Source organism: Aulonocara sp. 'chitande type north' Nkhata Bay, linkage group LG22, assembly GCF_057382095.1.
Source record: "Aulonocara sp. 'chitande type north' Nkhata Bay isolate Kocher_YH1m ecotype deep benthic linkage group LG22, A_spYH_male_GT1.1, whole genome shotgun sequence".
Taxonomy (NCBI): domain Eukaryota; kingdom Metazoa; phylum Chordata; class Actinopteri; order Cichliformes; family Cichlidae; genus Aulonocara; species Aulonocara sp. 'chitande type north' Nkhata Bay.
Window position 1 is genome coordinate 31,294,661 of NC_141364.1, and position 16,180 is coordinate 31,310,840.

General features: G+C 42.3%; 1 protein-coding gene across 1 annotated transcript in view; it reads left to right on the forward strand.

The window, feature by feature from the left end:
• Positions 1-13,978: 13,978 nt before the first annotated feature.
• The window catches only part of kcng2 (potassium voltage-gated channel, subfamily G, member 2), a 44,438-nt gene continuing 42,236 nt past the window's right edge, over positions 13,979-16,180 (forward strand). Inside the window, exon 1 of the mRNA XM_086280509.1 lies at positions 13,979-14,420. The gene's annotated coding sequence lies outside the window, so the exon portion shown is untranslated. The remainder of the gene's footprint in view (positions 14,421-16,180) is intronic.

Sequence of the window (16,180 nt, forward strand, 5' to 3'; positions counted from 1 at the left end):
AGTGGCGGAGGGCTTTCGCTTTGGTGGCCTCAGAATCTCATCTCTGATTTTGCGGATGATGTGGTTCTGTTGGCTTCATCGGGTGAGGGCCTCCAGCTCGCAGCCGAGTGTGAAGCAGCGGGAATGAGGATCAGCACCGCCAAATCTGAGGCCATGGTTCTCAGCCGGAAAAGGGTGGAGTGCCCACTCCGGGTCGGGGATGAGTTCCTGCCCCAAGTGGAGGAGTTCAAGTATCTCGGGGTCTTGTTCGCGAGTTATGGGAGAAGGGAGCCGGAGATCGACAGACGGATTGGGGCTGCAGCTGCAGTAATGCGGACGCTGCACCGGTCCGTCGTGGTGAAGAGGGAGCTGAGTGTAAAAGCGAAGCTCTCAATTTACCGGTCGATCTACGTTCCTACCCTCACCTATGGCCACGAGCTGTGGGTAGTGACCGAAAGAACGAGATCGCGGATACAAGCGGCAGAAATGAGCTTCCTCCGAAGGGTGGCTGGCCTCTCCCTTAGAGATAGGGTGAGAAGTTCGGCCATCCGGGAGGGGCTCAGAGTAGAGCAGCTGCTGCTCCACATCGAAAGGAGCCAGCTGAGGTGGTTCGGGCATCTGACAAGGATGCCCCCTGGGCGCCTCCTGGGTGAGGTGTTCCAGGCATGTCCCACCGGGAGGAGGCCCCGGGGCAGACCCAGGACACGCTGGAGAGATTATATCTCTCGGCTGGCCTGGGAACGCCTTGGTGTTCCCCCGGATAAGCTGGAGGAGGTGGCTGGGGAGAGGGAGGTCTGGGCCTCTTTGCTTAGGCTGCTGCCCCCGCGACCCGGCCTCGGATAAAGCGGATGAAGATGGAGATGAAAATAATATAATAACATGAGATATCATTTATTGTTCACTTATACTTCCCTTTTTTTTCTGGTGGAATTGTCGACTTTTAAAACAATAATAAATTTAGTTTGGTTTCTTTTAATATTTAAAGCTAAATCTAATTTACTCTCAAACTTTGTACAAAGGTTTTTCTCAGTAAAAGACAAGAAGTGTGATCTGAGAGACTTTTGTTGTTTTACTGTAAAAAACAAAAACAAAGAAAGAGACTAAACGAAGATGTTTTTCTGTTGTTGGGGTTAAATTGTGGAATAATGTTTTTATAAAGATAAAAATGTGAAATTCCTGTGTGGTCTTCAAAATAATGCTCTACAAATATATTTTTGAGGCTTATATGATTTTTGATGTTATTTCTTTTTCTACTTAGAATCTTTAATGATAAGAATATAGGCCAGGTGTAATTATAAGCATTCGTTCAGCTGGAGCCTTTTCAGTCATTATTTGTAGGTATTGAGCTTATATAAATTGTTTTTGTGTGTGTGTAATATGTTATGACTCAATGAATCAATAAATACCAGATTTATATATAAAAACTAAACTGTATTAAATCAATAGAAATGTAAATAGGAAAACCTAGTAAATAATTACAATTACAAATATTGACCAGGATCAATATCTTATCTTAGTCAGCTATGTTGGCTCTGATCAACAATCCTGTAAAAGTGGCTACACCTCTAATTTGAAGGAAAAATTATATATCCTACTATAAATGTTTGTCAGTGGAATTGTGATTAATATATTATGATATTATTTTAAGCCTCATCTGTAGAGTTAAATGACAAATGTGCTGCAAGGGAATTTCACATTTACACATAGAAACATTGATCACTCATTTTAAGAAGCATTTCTGTCCATCTGATGTCTCTTTAGTCAAACACTCTGATTTTAGCAGATTTCCCCTCTCGATAGAATTATTTTCATTTTAACTACTGAATGAATATCGCTAAGTCATCATCATTTGATCCATTGGTGAAATACAAATATCGATTGCTCTGCCTTTAAATGATGTGAATGAATAACAGCAGCTACAGAGGAGAATATAACACTTCTCTCTGTGCCCACGTTTTACCCACAAGGTCTGGCCTTGATTGACATTTCCTGAATCCAACTACTGTACAGACCCAGAAAGAAAAAGTCTATAAAAGGTGGAAGTTGCTCCCCATGAAATGCAATTATGTAATTTGTTCAACTCTAAAGTGCTTTTTCCTGAAGTGATTTAGTCATTAGGGCTCATTATCTCACAATGATTACTGGATGTTGAGGAGCTAGACCTTTAAGCTTCTGCGGAGTGAGGAGTACAAATTTCTTTAATGCAGTCTTAAAACTGCATTGAAAGTAGATTGCATTTAGAGTGACATTTAACTTTTTCCTCCACTCTGTATAAAGCATTTATGTTATATCTTTATTTCTGCTAAGATCTCCATTAGCTGTCTCCCCAGAGACTGCTTGTGTTGTAATGCTCTTAAAACAGAAAATATAATGGAACAAAACCATTCCATTATGTTTGACAAATTATTGGTGTTGAGATCTTTGTGTCTCTTGCTGTGCTGTGTTGTACCATATAAATGAGTTTATTGTTGTGTTTCTGTTCAAGTAAGTACAATAAATTGGCTCCTTTTTCTATGTGACCGTGCTGTACTCAAACCTGCAAATATTTTTTAATGCCTAAAGCTGGGCTTACACTGTGCCATTTTTGGCCCTTTTTGAGCCGATTTTTCAGTCGTGCGACCGTTTTCGGGGTCGGACCGCGTTTCGCCTTCATCGTGTGTCGTGCATCGTGCAGTATACGTGGGGTAACGAGAAGCGATTAACACCTCACGACCAGCTCCCGATCATCAGTCATTTGGTCGTAAGAAAATCAAACCTGTTTGAAATCCTGTCGGATGTCGTGAGGGTGTCACCGCAGCCTCTCACACAGATTTTTGTGTTATAAGCTTCGTGTTATGGATGCACTCAGGTCGCATCAGAGCATCGGGCCGTATAGTGTGAGACCCTGCATCGTGACCTACGAACTTCTAACCCCTGTGAGTCAATCGTGTAGTTTGAGCAGGAGCTGAATAGTGTATGCCCAGCTTAACTTGAACCTAACAATGAACCAAACCAAAGGTGAAAGGGCAAAAAAAGCAAAAAAAAAAAAAAAGCTGTCTACTAGTTCTCCAAAAGTTGATTCTGTTCATCTGGACGTAGCGTTTTCAGTGGGAGAAATGTTTCGTCACTCATCCAAGTGACTTCTTCAGTCTCAGCTGACTGCAGGTTTCCCCAATCTTATAAACAGTACATTTGCATAATGACTGAAACCGAACAGTGGGCTGGGAGGTCAGTTCCTTCATCATAATTATGCAAATTCTCATGACTACTGATGGTGGAAATGCTCAACTTGAGGCTTCAGAACGGGACTTCGCAAAACAATGGGTAATACCACGGTAGCCATGTTCACCTTTCATATGCTCAGTGTACAGGCAGTGCAAACTCTGAAATACGGTCTAGTCCGAGCTCTGTTGTGCAGTGGAATGATACATATCAGCCTTTGAATAACACAGATGAAAATTACATGATTACATGATTGTTAGCTCATTGCTGTGGGAAGAAGTAGAGAAGCTGCCAAAGTCATTGTTTAAATAAAAGTGAAAACATTTATACAAAAATAAGCTTGAAGGCTTTGGTGGAAAATATATTGCCATTGTTCATAGTAGGTATAAATGCTTAAACATAAAACCCATCTTTTATATGAATTCTACAACAAGTGCTATCTTCTCAATCTATAGTATCGGCAACTTTACTCACAACAGACAAGGGCATTTTCTTTTTGATACTTTAAGCTTCTTTTTATCCTACACCAGAAGGATTACCCCTCCTGATATCAACAAGCTGTCAGCTGAGCCCCAGTAGACCGATGGGAAGATACAGATCAACAGCTTGGTCATTAATATTGAAGCTGCTCACTTCAGATCATGACAAGATCTTACATAAGGTGAGCGTCTCTTTACGACAGCTGGTCATTATCATAAAGCCAAATCGAAGCAGGCTGCACATGTTCAATCAAGGCTGCTTGCTGTACCCTTGAAAAATAACCTACTGAACAAATAAAATATTAATCTCAATCAATAAAAAAGCTTAAAATTAAAGATGTACCACATTTACTCAATCCAGTGAGGAAATCAATCCATCTATCCATCCATCTCCTAACCAATCCAGCTAGAGAAGGTCCCAGGGGACATAGTGTGAAAGACAGGATACACCCTTGACAGATCATCAGTTGGTCACAGGGAAGTAAATGAACACACACTCTCAGATCCATGCACTCGGCCAATTTATTTTATTTTATTTACATTTATTTTATTTCTTTCTGATCATACTGAAACAAGCTGTACTTTCCAAAAACAAAAGAACAGAAAAAAGAGAGAAAAATCAATAAAAAAATAAAAAAGAACCCAACTATATTTGAGACAGAAATGGTGTAGCAACAGCTCATATGCACCTACCCCTCATACATAATGCAGAATTAAACCGGCCAAAATGTGAAAATGTAACAGGAAACAGTATTCTGTGATAACATTAATTCCCAAAATTAAAGTAAAATGCAACACACACACATATATACACACACACAACATATTTGCTTGATTAGTACTGCTTCATTTGGCCAGTGATTCTCAGTATAAGGTGTATATAGAGCAATTCATTGAGAGCTCAGGAGATATGCATGAATTGTATAGTAAAGCTTAAAAAAATATTTTTAAAAATCTCCTGATACAATTACCTGTAGAATGAATTGAAACGTGGAGGAAGATCTCAGCCTGGGCGTCTATTGTCTCATGTAGTCTGGAAGATGAGTGGATGGTGGGGTGGGTGCAGATTTCTCTGTGGTGGGGTTGGGTGGACTGTCCCGGGCTCTGTGGGGCCGGGGGGCGCTGCCGCACTGGTCCCCGGTCTGGATGGGCCTGGGCCCCCTTTCCCTGGCGGGTCGCGGAGTATGGGGGTGCCTACTGGGGTCAGCGGGGGAGCTGGCCCCAGGGAGGGGTCACCTGCCCCTCCCTTCCTTCCCTCCCCATCTCCAGCTGCCTCCCTCTTCCCGCTCCACCACAACCACCCACACATGCAGGACCTTGGAGTAGGGGTGTGTCACCAGGGTGCAGAGGAGGCTACCCCCCCCCTCTGTCCCCTTCTGGCTGCCTCTGCCTCAATTTTATCCCACAACTTAGACATTCACATTACTCACACTCTCATTACACATACATATAGGATCTTGGGGGTGGGCACGATACACGGAGTCCAAATTACCATCAGGGTGTACATCTCACCCCTGGCGTCGTTGCCCACCTCTCAATTTTAAATACAAGTAGACATTGAGGGCTAGCAGGAGGGACCATGCGCTTACCTGCTGCTCTCTGGCAGGTAGCTCCATGCCCTCCTGGGTTTTAAATGCACCTTAGAACACACATGCATCAACACTACAATGAGCAGGTGGAGGGAGGTTTGGAGTCTTCTCTCACCCCCGTTCTCTGCGACCTGCTGGAGCGGGGGGACTAGGAGGAGTTGGCCGTCCGACTACGGTCTGGAGTGTGGGGCCTCCCTGCTGCTACGGAATCGGGGCGGTCTGCCTCTCCCCACCGCAGGGAAAAGGGTAACACCACCTGGGTCTGGGTGCAGTTCCCCCCTCCAGGGGCAAGGGTACCTAGACCCGGTTTGTAGAGTACGCTTGGGGAGTGTGATCGTGTGTACAGCGTCTCTTTATGTCTGTCTCCACGTTGGTTGAGTGTGGAGTAAGTGCATATGAGAGCATGAGGGTGGGAATGGATGTTTGTATATGTGTGTGCCTGTATTTCTGTGTCTATATGTCAGGTTGGGTGTCAGGCGCCACCTCTCTGGGGACATCTCAGGCCCTCCAAGGTTTGGAGGCCTATCTCCACCCACCACCACTTCCCCTGCCAGTGGCGGACTCCCTCAGACATCGGTGCGTTGGTGGTTCTTTGTGTCTGGGGATGGGCGTTCGGGTACACACCGGCTCACTCCTGGGGCTCGGTCACTCAGGCACAGCTGGCTGCCAGCGGAGCTCACGGGCGCGTCACTGCAACTCCCCCTGGCTTCTGCTCGGTGGCTGCTGAGTGAGCCCTCATCTGGGACTCTCCTCAGCTCTTACTGGGACAGTGGCGCGGCTGCCCCTCTGTTGGTCTTCCTTGGTCTCTTGTGTTCTGGGGCCTCTGGATGTCTGGAGTTTTGATCTCCTCCATACCTGCAACCTTTGGAATACAAGCATGCTGATCCACACAGGTGGCCTTAAGACAACAATTCTGATGGCTAAAGATCCAAACGGGACACAAAAAAAAAGAAAGAAAAAAGAATGAATTGAAACGGTACTAAGTGGTGATAAAGCTTAAATACAAGTAAAAGCAGCTAATTTACAATTAGCTCATCTTATGGTAAAAAAAATTATTATTGTGTGAAATAACAAACAGTTAAAATAATTACCTTAAATTGGCAATAATTAGCCAAAAGGAATGATATAAACTGTTAGCTAAACGTAATGGTGCAAATAGTTAGCTAAACATACTTTTAGCTAACAATATCATTAATGGGTAAGCCTAAAGGAGCATTTCTATGGCTTGCACTGGTGGATGAAGAACAAAGCAGGGAGGCAATCAGAATGTTTATAGCATGAATAAATTGGTATAGGAAAAGAATGTGCAACTAGGGAGCCTTCGCCTTAATGAAAAGCTACTACATCTGACTATTATCCTCTGCAGGCGAGTAGTATCAAAGATTTAGCATCAAAGATTTAGTGCTGAGTAAAAGTTATGCTTGTTATGCTTGTCTTGTTTTCATTGGTCAAATGTGCAACTCAGTCCAGGGACTGATAAGCTGAGCATTATTTTTACACTTCATCATTGTAGTTGAGAACATCAAAGAAAAGACTATGTTTTGGCTGACACATTACTTTTGGTTGGATTGAGCGGTGTTTATGCATCCCCATTATTCCACACTTATTAATGTTATGCACACCCCACTGTGCCAGCACATCTATCAATCTCCTGCTGTCTTTCTGTCTTCCTTATTAACCTGCTTTCACCTCTCTGATTTATTCCTATTGCTGACTGACTCACCTGCACTCATTTAAGCCATAGAAAGGTGGAGCGTGGAGGTTGGAGGGTGGTCTTCTTCCTCTTTTCTTTACTTTTGTTGAGGTCTCCATCTCTCTTCTTTGTGTTTGATCATTGTAAACAACTATATTTCCACTATTAAGAGTTTACTACAGCAGCAGGAGTGTTGTGGCATCTTATAAATGTTAATTGCCTTTGAGTGATGAATCTACGGGCTACAACAATGTTGAATGGACCTTTCAGAGTCACACCCCTAACCACCTACCTTGTAGTATTATAATAATATTGTAACAAAATCCACTGAAATGTAGCTGATATAAAAAGAATATTTGTAACTCAATCTTTCAATGGGAACATGTCCAAGATATGAAGATTGGGAACCACGGACACACAGGCTTTCAACAGCCTAACTAATCCTATGTGGCCTTGAAATAAAAACATGGCTAATGAGGCTTTACAACCAAAGACAGACCTTTTGCGCGCATTAGTTGGAACAAGCGTTATTAACCAACAGTAAACACTTCTTAGTCTCGCTCTGGAGAAAACGAGGCCTTGTGCTCCCTTTCATCCTTTCATGTTTTCCTCCCGTATCATTGGAGACCTGAGAGGACACGAGGCTGGAAACATGCCATGACCATAATCACAGGTTTAGCAGCTCGTTACTCATGGCCAAGCCCCTTCATCCTCCCGCGGAGGGGAGTTGAGATGATGAAGTCTAAGTTTATTATGTATCCACATGGCTGATGCAGCATATTTGGAGCATGGTAATTCATCAGTGTCAGATGCTTGTGGAGTGCCGCTAATAGCTGTATCAGTGTGGCTCATAGTTATCTCTCAGGGTCTAAACCCACTGCAATGGGGTTTTTTTTGTTCCTAGCTGTGTTTTGATTCTTTTGACCCTCCTTGACTACATAATCTTTTCATGTAAAGGATAAAAACCAAGAATAGCTGTGTGACCCAAAATGGTTAAATTAAATATGATTTTCAACAACAACAACAACCAGAAACCTTCCATTTTCATCTCATCAAGTGATGTGAACTGAAGGCACCTTGAATAACAAGTTCAAACACAGGAAAAGTTTGGAGTCAGGCTGCTGAGAGAGACAGATGTATGCAAGGGATGGGAAGCAGATTAAAAATGTCTGTCACCAGACTAAAGGAGCCCAAGAGGATCTGATTCCTCTGTGTGGGTAGAGTTAGCTCATGAAACACACACAGAAAAACACAGTCCTTGTTGGAGGCACAAGGAGGGGAAAGGGCTTGAAGAGTTCACATCCCGTGAAAAGCAGGCATAACACAATGTATTTTTAAAAAGCCCTATTAGATTTCCCCAAATTTAAAGGATCTCTTTAAATCAACTCTCCTTTGTCTTTTCTCCCATCCCAACTCAAGGCGGAGGCAGAAGATACCACAATTTCAATATTTCTTTTGCACTGGTTACAAAGAGTTATGTGGATCCAACTGCTGACAAAGTACATAGTAAACTAAAAAGATCACTGATGAAACTATATAGTGAGCAAACAGAGATGAACAGTTATAGCAGAGGGAAAGAAATCCAATAAACCAAGTCAACCAACAAGAGAAGCATAGGAGGATGATGGACGACATGAAGAAACATCAGACGACAGCTTGACAATGACTAATGGAGACAGTAGGTGACTACATAGACACGAAGGAGAGGGATGACAAAGCAGAGGTGAATTCAATCTAGGAAATAATGAGAGAGGAAACAAAAATAAAGGGATGAAATAAAAACACTAAAAACTACAAAAGGAAGCTGAAAGTAAACAGAAGAACAAAGACTAACACGACAAACAAGAACAATCACTCCAGGCAAGACGAAGACACTCGTGTATGCAAGCGCACGAGAAACACAAAAGAACCAAAACAGAGATCAAGGATTATTTACAAACACCAGCACACTTTCTTTTCAGCGTGTTCATTAGCGATGCCAATTGAGTGGTGTTTCTTGACTCTAATCTTTAAAGCAAGTCTTTGTCATTTTTTAACAGTAGCATCCCCAGGCTTCTACCTTTCTACCTTTAAAACCCGGAGAGCAGCCAAATGGCTGGTAGGCTTTTAGCTAAGCTTTAGCTTCAGCCAAGTGGAAGCTAAATTGGCTAGTCATTCATATGTATATTAGGTTGTTACCTGGGAATTCTGGAGGGAGGGGAGTGGGGGTTTGAGTGGATTGAGGAATTTCCCTGCGAATCTTGTTGACTGTGCCGAGGATGGTGGTTTTCCGTCTAAGAAGTTTTTGCGCAAGTGAAAGCGATGTGAAAAAATTGTCCGTGCTAACATTTCTGCCCTTGTCTAGGAATGGTTCCATCAGCCTCATTACTACATTTTCAGAAAGTCTCTCCCCAGTGGGACGATTGGGGTCCTTGCCAAGATATGGGAAGACATTGCAAATGTACTTGGATTTTAGGTCGCAAGCCACCCAAAACTTGATCCCAAACTTGTCAGGTTTACTTGCAATATACTGCAGGAAACAGCACCGAGTCTTTGATGGGAAAAGCTGTTCATCAACGGTGATATGTAGACCAGGGTTGTAGCACGTGATGCAGTTGGTGACAAATGATCCCCACACACTGGAAATTGCAGCGAACTTATCAGTCTTTGCTCGATCACTGCGGGTGGACTTGTCATCAAAGCGTAGGTGTTGCATGATGTCTTGGAAGCGGTTTCGTGCCATAGTTCCAATTATCTGTGGGTTTCCCAGGTTTGCTGACCAGCAGTCATTTAGAGATGGAACCCTGTTAATCCCCCGCAAGATGACAATTGCAATAAATGCCATTAGTTCAGGGAGGTCCATGAACCAATGAACATGCTCCATGCACCACTCAGCAGGCCATTTGTAAATATGTGTACAAATGGTTGGTTTTTTGTACTGTTTTTATCAATAAATCTCAGCAACAAAGGACATACACCCATGTGTGTTGATTTCTCCCTAAGATGGCAAACTGAAACACTCCAAGTTGGTGACTTTTGGAGATTTATTTCCCTGGATGATTGAGAATGCATCAAGATGAAACACAAAAGGAAGTGCACAGCTTTTGGCAGCTCCCCCACCCCCTTAATCACACACCCCCACTCCCCTCCCTCCAGAATTCCCAGGTAACAACCTAATATACATATGAATGACTAGCCAATTTAGCTTCCACTTGGCTGAAGCTAAAGCTTAGCTAAAAGCCTACCAGCCATTTGGCTGCTCTCTGGGTTTTAAAGGTAGAAAAGCCAAATGGCTGCTCTCCGGGAGTTTAAGAATCCACTGCATGCTTTTGTCAAATAAAAGCAAAATTAGCGGTAATGATGGGAAAAATGAGTCCTTTGTCACCAACTTCTTCACCTCCTTTTTGCATAGAATCGTGAATAATTATGTGGTTTCTCAGATAATCTCTCAATCTGTCAGGACTGAGAGCGAACCAGTCTAAGTCCAGTTTAACTCACTGGCTTGCTCTCATCTGTTTGCTGCCGTAAGCATTATTACTGTACAATTAGTCTGACTCAATTTGGAGTCATTTCCAGTTACCATTAGGTGTCTCACTGGCTTAACTTTGCACAGTTAATGACACAAGAGGCATTCAGGTTTATTTAAAACAGAGGTGACAAACTCATTTTCCAGTTAGTATGATCAGTCTGCTGTAATTACATGTGGATTGCAACAGACCACAATAAGTCTGCAAAGTTGCAAAACTTCATATGTAATAATAATGGGTCCTCACCTCTCTTCCCCTCACACATTCAGCACTGGCTCTCCCCAGGGCTGTGTACTAAGCCCACCCAGAGAACATCATTGTCAAATTTGCTGATGACACAACAGTGATGGGGCTGATCACAGGGGGAAATGAGGCGGCTTACAGAGATGAGGTCCTGAGACTGGGAGAATGGTGTGGATCTAACAGAACTGCCCCTGCCCCCTACACATCAACGGAGAATGTGTAGAGCAAGTGGAGTCCTTCAAATTCCTTGGCGTCTACATCTCTGCAGACCTCTCCTGGGCAGCTAACACCACGGCCCTCAAGAAAGCAGCGGCTACACTTCCTAAGGGTGCTCAGGAAGGAGCAACTACACACCCCGCTGCTGGTGACCTTCTACAGATCCACCATCGAGAGCCTGCTGACCTATGCAGCGACAGTGTCAAATCAAATCAAATCAAATCAAATCACTTTTTATTGTCACATCACATGTGCAGGCACACTGGCACAGCACATGCGAGTGAAATTCTTGTGTGCGAGCCCCACAAGCAACAGAGATGTGCAAACACAACAACACAAACGAGCAAAATACAAGAATGGCCAACCTGAAACTAATAAATATATGTACAATATATAATAGTGTATGCATTTCTGGATGTGTATACTAAATATTTTCCTACGTGTGTGTGTGTGTGTGTGTGTGTGTGTGTGTGTGTGTGTGTGTGTGTGTGTGTGTGTGTGTGTGTATACACATTTTTACAAATTAAATAGTAAAAAATAAAATAAAATAATAATAATAATAATAATAATAAAATATATAAAATATACAGAGTTGAATATGTGCAAAACAAGTGGCATTTATATACAGTATGTAGTGCATAATGTGTGGCACGCCAGCTGCACGGAGGCAGACAGGAAGAGACTGCAGAGGGTGATAAACACAGGACAAAAACTCATCAGCTGCCCCCTGCCCTCCTTGTCTGCTGTCTACAACTCCCGTTGTCTTAGTAGGGCCAGAAACATTTTAAAGGACACTGCCCACCCCGGCTACCATCTTTTCAACCTACTGCCCTCTGGCAGGCACTATAGATCTGTAAGAGCCAGAACAAACAGACTCAGGGATAGCTTATTCCCCAAAGCCATCACCATACTCAACTCAAACTTTCACAAAAGTTTTCTGCACTGAAATATTCTCTGCCTGTCTGTCTCTGTGTATTTATATTTATAGTAAGTGTATAGTTAAATTATTATTGTATAGTTTTTATAATGTGCTATAAGCACATGTGCACTTTTATAGAGCTGTTTCCAATTTAATGACAATAAAGGCTTTCAATTTCAATTTTAATAATGTTTTATCGTTTTATTTAATCAGTTTGTTAGACTTTAGAAATAATTTTAAGTTTCCCTGCTGGCATCACCACAGCACAAATAACATTTTATTAAAAAATAATAAGAAATACAAGAATATAATAAGAAAAAAATATTTTATGAGTGGTTCTGAATTATGTTCAGTGGCTTTCGTAGGTTGCAAATCCCAAATAACGAAGTTAAATTTTAAACAGTTATTGTTTTATTTTTATGCATTATCATGTGATTCAGCACCACTTTAGTCAAAACAAGATTGTTATTGTCTTCTGCAATGATGGTTCAGGGACCTTCCTGAACAGCCAAATGTATACATGGAAATGCTCTCTCAGCCAGAGTCTGAGAGAGCAGCCAGATTCCAGCATGGGTGAAATAAATGTGGAAATCATCTAAACTGATACGACACAACATGAAAGGTGAAGCTGGGGTGTGGGTGGGATGCAAAGCAGCTTGCAGATGCACAGAAACTGTGGGAAATCTAAAGCAGCTGAAGTTTAAGGCACTACATATGGCCAAATGGCTGTATAGAAAAATATCACCTGAGTCATCAACCAATGGGCTCACACAGACATCAGCTAATATTGATTTAAATTTTGGATATTACACAGACCGTGTAAAACTATTCATAGAAATTCACTGCCTGTATAATAAATAGTTACTGAACAAGCTGATGCTGAAGCAGTACTCATATATATGTGCCTGCTGTATGTGCTTATCATTAACAACAACACATATCACATCACCTTGAAAGATTTGTAGACAAATATGTATCTTTTTAAATTAAAAAATATCAGTTGCACATATATCAGGATCATTCCATGGTTTAACCCCAACAATAGAAATACACCTTTGCTTAATCTGTTTGTTAAAGAAGTTACAAAAATGAAAAAAAAAAAACAAACAAAAACTTTGTGCACAGTTTTTGAGTAGCATACCCGCCGTTTAAAAACTGTGGGCTGATCGACCTAAAAACAACAATAAATTCATTAGTTAGATTACAAAAAAGAGCAATACGGGTCATTAACAATGCTATGATCACACAGTCTGACATTTTATGATCTACTTTATCTTAAAATAGTTTTTAAAGCAAATTAAAAGAATAATTATATATTAACTTCATTATCACCGCCACGGAGCAGCCATTCCATATGGTAGTCTAATTTAATGCCACCTGTTGAAGGGTAGTTTGTGCAGCCAGCATGCCACTGCTAAAAACAAATGCCTGCACTTGATTACATTTTGAGTAGGTGAAAATTGCTCCTATTTAAATCTCAGGCCTGTCGTTTTTTTAAATGTCAGAGCAACAGCAGCTTTAACCCCGAGCTGTTAGCAGATATCCTGCAAATGGATTCTTCCGCCGCCATCCCCATTGTTTGCTCTAGCATCAATCAGAGTCCTGCAATTACTGGCGGCTGTCTCTCATTTTCAATGCACTCAGCTGTTGACAGAACGTACTGGTGTTGTTAAAGGCTGTCTTTCAGCTCCGCAAAGCCACACCCACTGAATCAGCTGGGTGCGTCTGCCTCTCGAAGGGCCAAAGCGCAAAGACGTTGAACTTTATTCACTTTATTGGCTACTTCTTTCAGTTTTCCGCTGCATTGGGAAGCTTTTTTAATTCATATCAGACAACAAAGATGAGAATCAGAGGTCCTAAAATACATAAATAAATAAATACATTTTGATCAATACCTAAATGTTAAAGAAAAGATTCTAAATTAAGGCATTAGATGTGCTGGGATCCTAAAAACAAACCAAAGAAAATTGAATTCTTATTTCAAATGTAAACTAAAACATTCCCATGGAAAGAAAAGAAATGATGAGAGTTTAATCTTATCACAAGCGAAGGGGAAGGGGAAAAGATACCAAACACTCCCCCCTGACGCTGTGAGAAGCGGTCCTGCTCTCCCAGACGCGCAGTTAGTCAGAGCGCACCGCGGAGCGCGCAGATCCGGACGCACCTGAGCAGACGGAGCGCAGCGGCGTGGCCGTCGGAGAGCTGCACACAGCTCTTCACCTGTTCTAAGCCACACGCACACAAACACACACACGCACACGCTTCTCCGCAACATCTGCCACGTCGCCTCTGATGATGAAGAGACGGGGACAGCCCGGACAGAGTCTTCGCGGGTGTGGAGCATTTCTGCGTCCCCTGGCGTCTCCGCTGGACCACATGATTGAATTTTAACGCAGATCGTTTTCGATCGTTCAAACCGGTGACTTTGAGAAGCCTTGAAACGCCGGTGCGGGCTGTGTGTGAAGCTCGGTGCTTCGTTCTCACTACAATGTCCCAGACCATCTGCGTGGGAAACTTACAGGCATGCTGCACGCGGAGGGGCGCGTACGTGCGAGCGGGCTGAAACAGATGGACGCAAGCCCAGCGACACACCGGGTAAGTCTGACAACTGCAAAACATCACATTACAGGTTGTTTTTTTGTTTTGTTTTTATTTGTTGCCTCGGTAGAGACAGCATAGTCAGTCTTAGACATGCAAGCGCTCAAATATTGACTGAAGAATAAGAGAGGCACTGCCGGCTTTTCCTCTTTTAAACTCACAAATATGACAAACTTCCTCCATTTCACTGGACTATCCCATTAATTATTCTATAGCGAGCAGTAAAGTGGCTACAGAGGATACTAGGTCCAACGAATACATTCATAATATCCTCCAATTTTTTTTCTCCATTAGATTATAATTTCTGTAATGTTCCTGAAGGGACTTCCAGAAGTGTCGTTAAGGTGCTTAGTTGCATCTCTTCCTGTTATGCTATTATTAGGTAATTCCTTTAGGCAGCACGAGGAGTACTACAGCCTGCTTTCTTTAATTTAAATATGTTTTCATGCATATTAAATAGTCACCTTGCCTTTAAGGAGCCTCTTCCCAGCAGCCTCCTGCTTTAAATGTGCTCTAGAGCAGAGTTAACGAGCACCAAACCTTGACCTGTCATCTCAAGAGGAAGACTATTTGATTTTTCTGTCAATATTTGAGCAATGGAGTTGCACCGTGACTAGAAGAGAAGCTTCAAAAAAAGAAGCACCCCCATTCTTTTTTTTCTTGTTTTTCCTGTGTGGATTGCCTGTATAAACATGCCAGCACCTCCTCCTGCTGGGATCATTAACCTGCTATAAAGGGATGCAAATGTTTCTTTCCCCTGAAATGTAAATCTGTGTGTTAAAGCACGCCCCACCCTTCCTGTGCGGTGGGGAACATGGCTATTGTCTTGCCTATTAAAAATATGTTGGTTTATCAAGTTCACCCTGAAAGCAAACAGTTCCACCAACTTATTTCCCTCATTAGCCTTCCTCCTCCTCCTCCTCCAGCTGAAGGTTGAGCTAACAGAAGGAGCAGAGAAGCCTGCAGATTCTTGGGACATGATAGATGGAAGGTAGAAAGCTGCTGCTCTGCTTGTGTTCTTTGTTAAGGAACATAATGGGAATATTCATTATGTGGAACTAGGCAGCTTCTTCTCCCCCCCCCGATGTTTGTTCCCTAAACTCCATCTCCATCCTAACTGGCCCCACCATCAAATAGATACTTTCCATTGCAGCAATTTATTCAACCCATTATCTTCCCCTCCCTATCTCATGCTTTGAGAAATCCAGTCCTTTGAATTAGCTGATTGACACGGAGTGTTGGGCTCAAAGGGAAGGTTTCATTTTCAAATTGAAACGGTCACGTACTTATTAAACTTCTATAAAAAGTAGTAATGATGTAAAATTTGAGAGGATTTGGACGGACTTGTATGAAAGCAACTGGAGCAACTTCTTTTAAAAGAGAAAAACAGGCCCATGATTGATTCCATTATAAATAACGCATAAGTAAAAAGCACAGAGCAAAACACGCTGCTCAAAAAAGACACTTTTAAGTCTGCTGTGTTGCTATTAGATGCCTCCTGACAGAGAATACACAGAATAAAGCTAAAAGTTAGATCCAAAACCTCAGCACTGATACAGTGTGGCTAACACTCTACAGATGCACAAAAGACAACACAATCAAAATGTTGCATGAAAAGGAGAATTTACTGCATCACAGTTTGTTTCAGCTGTTGGCCCTGCAGCCTGAAATCTTGACCACCACTTGTTTGGTGTTCAGTTGCCCCAGTGTGTGAGCATTTGTCATTTTTTACATGAAAAAGATTAAAAATAAATAAA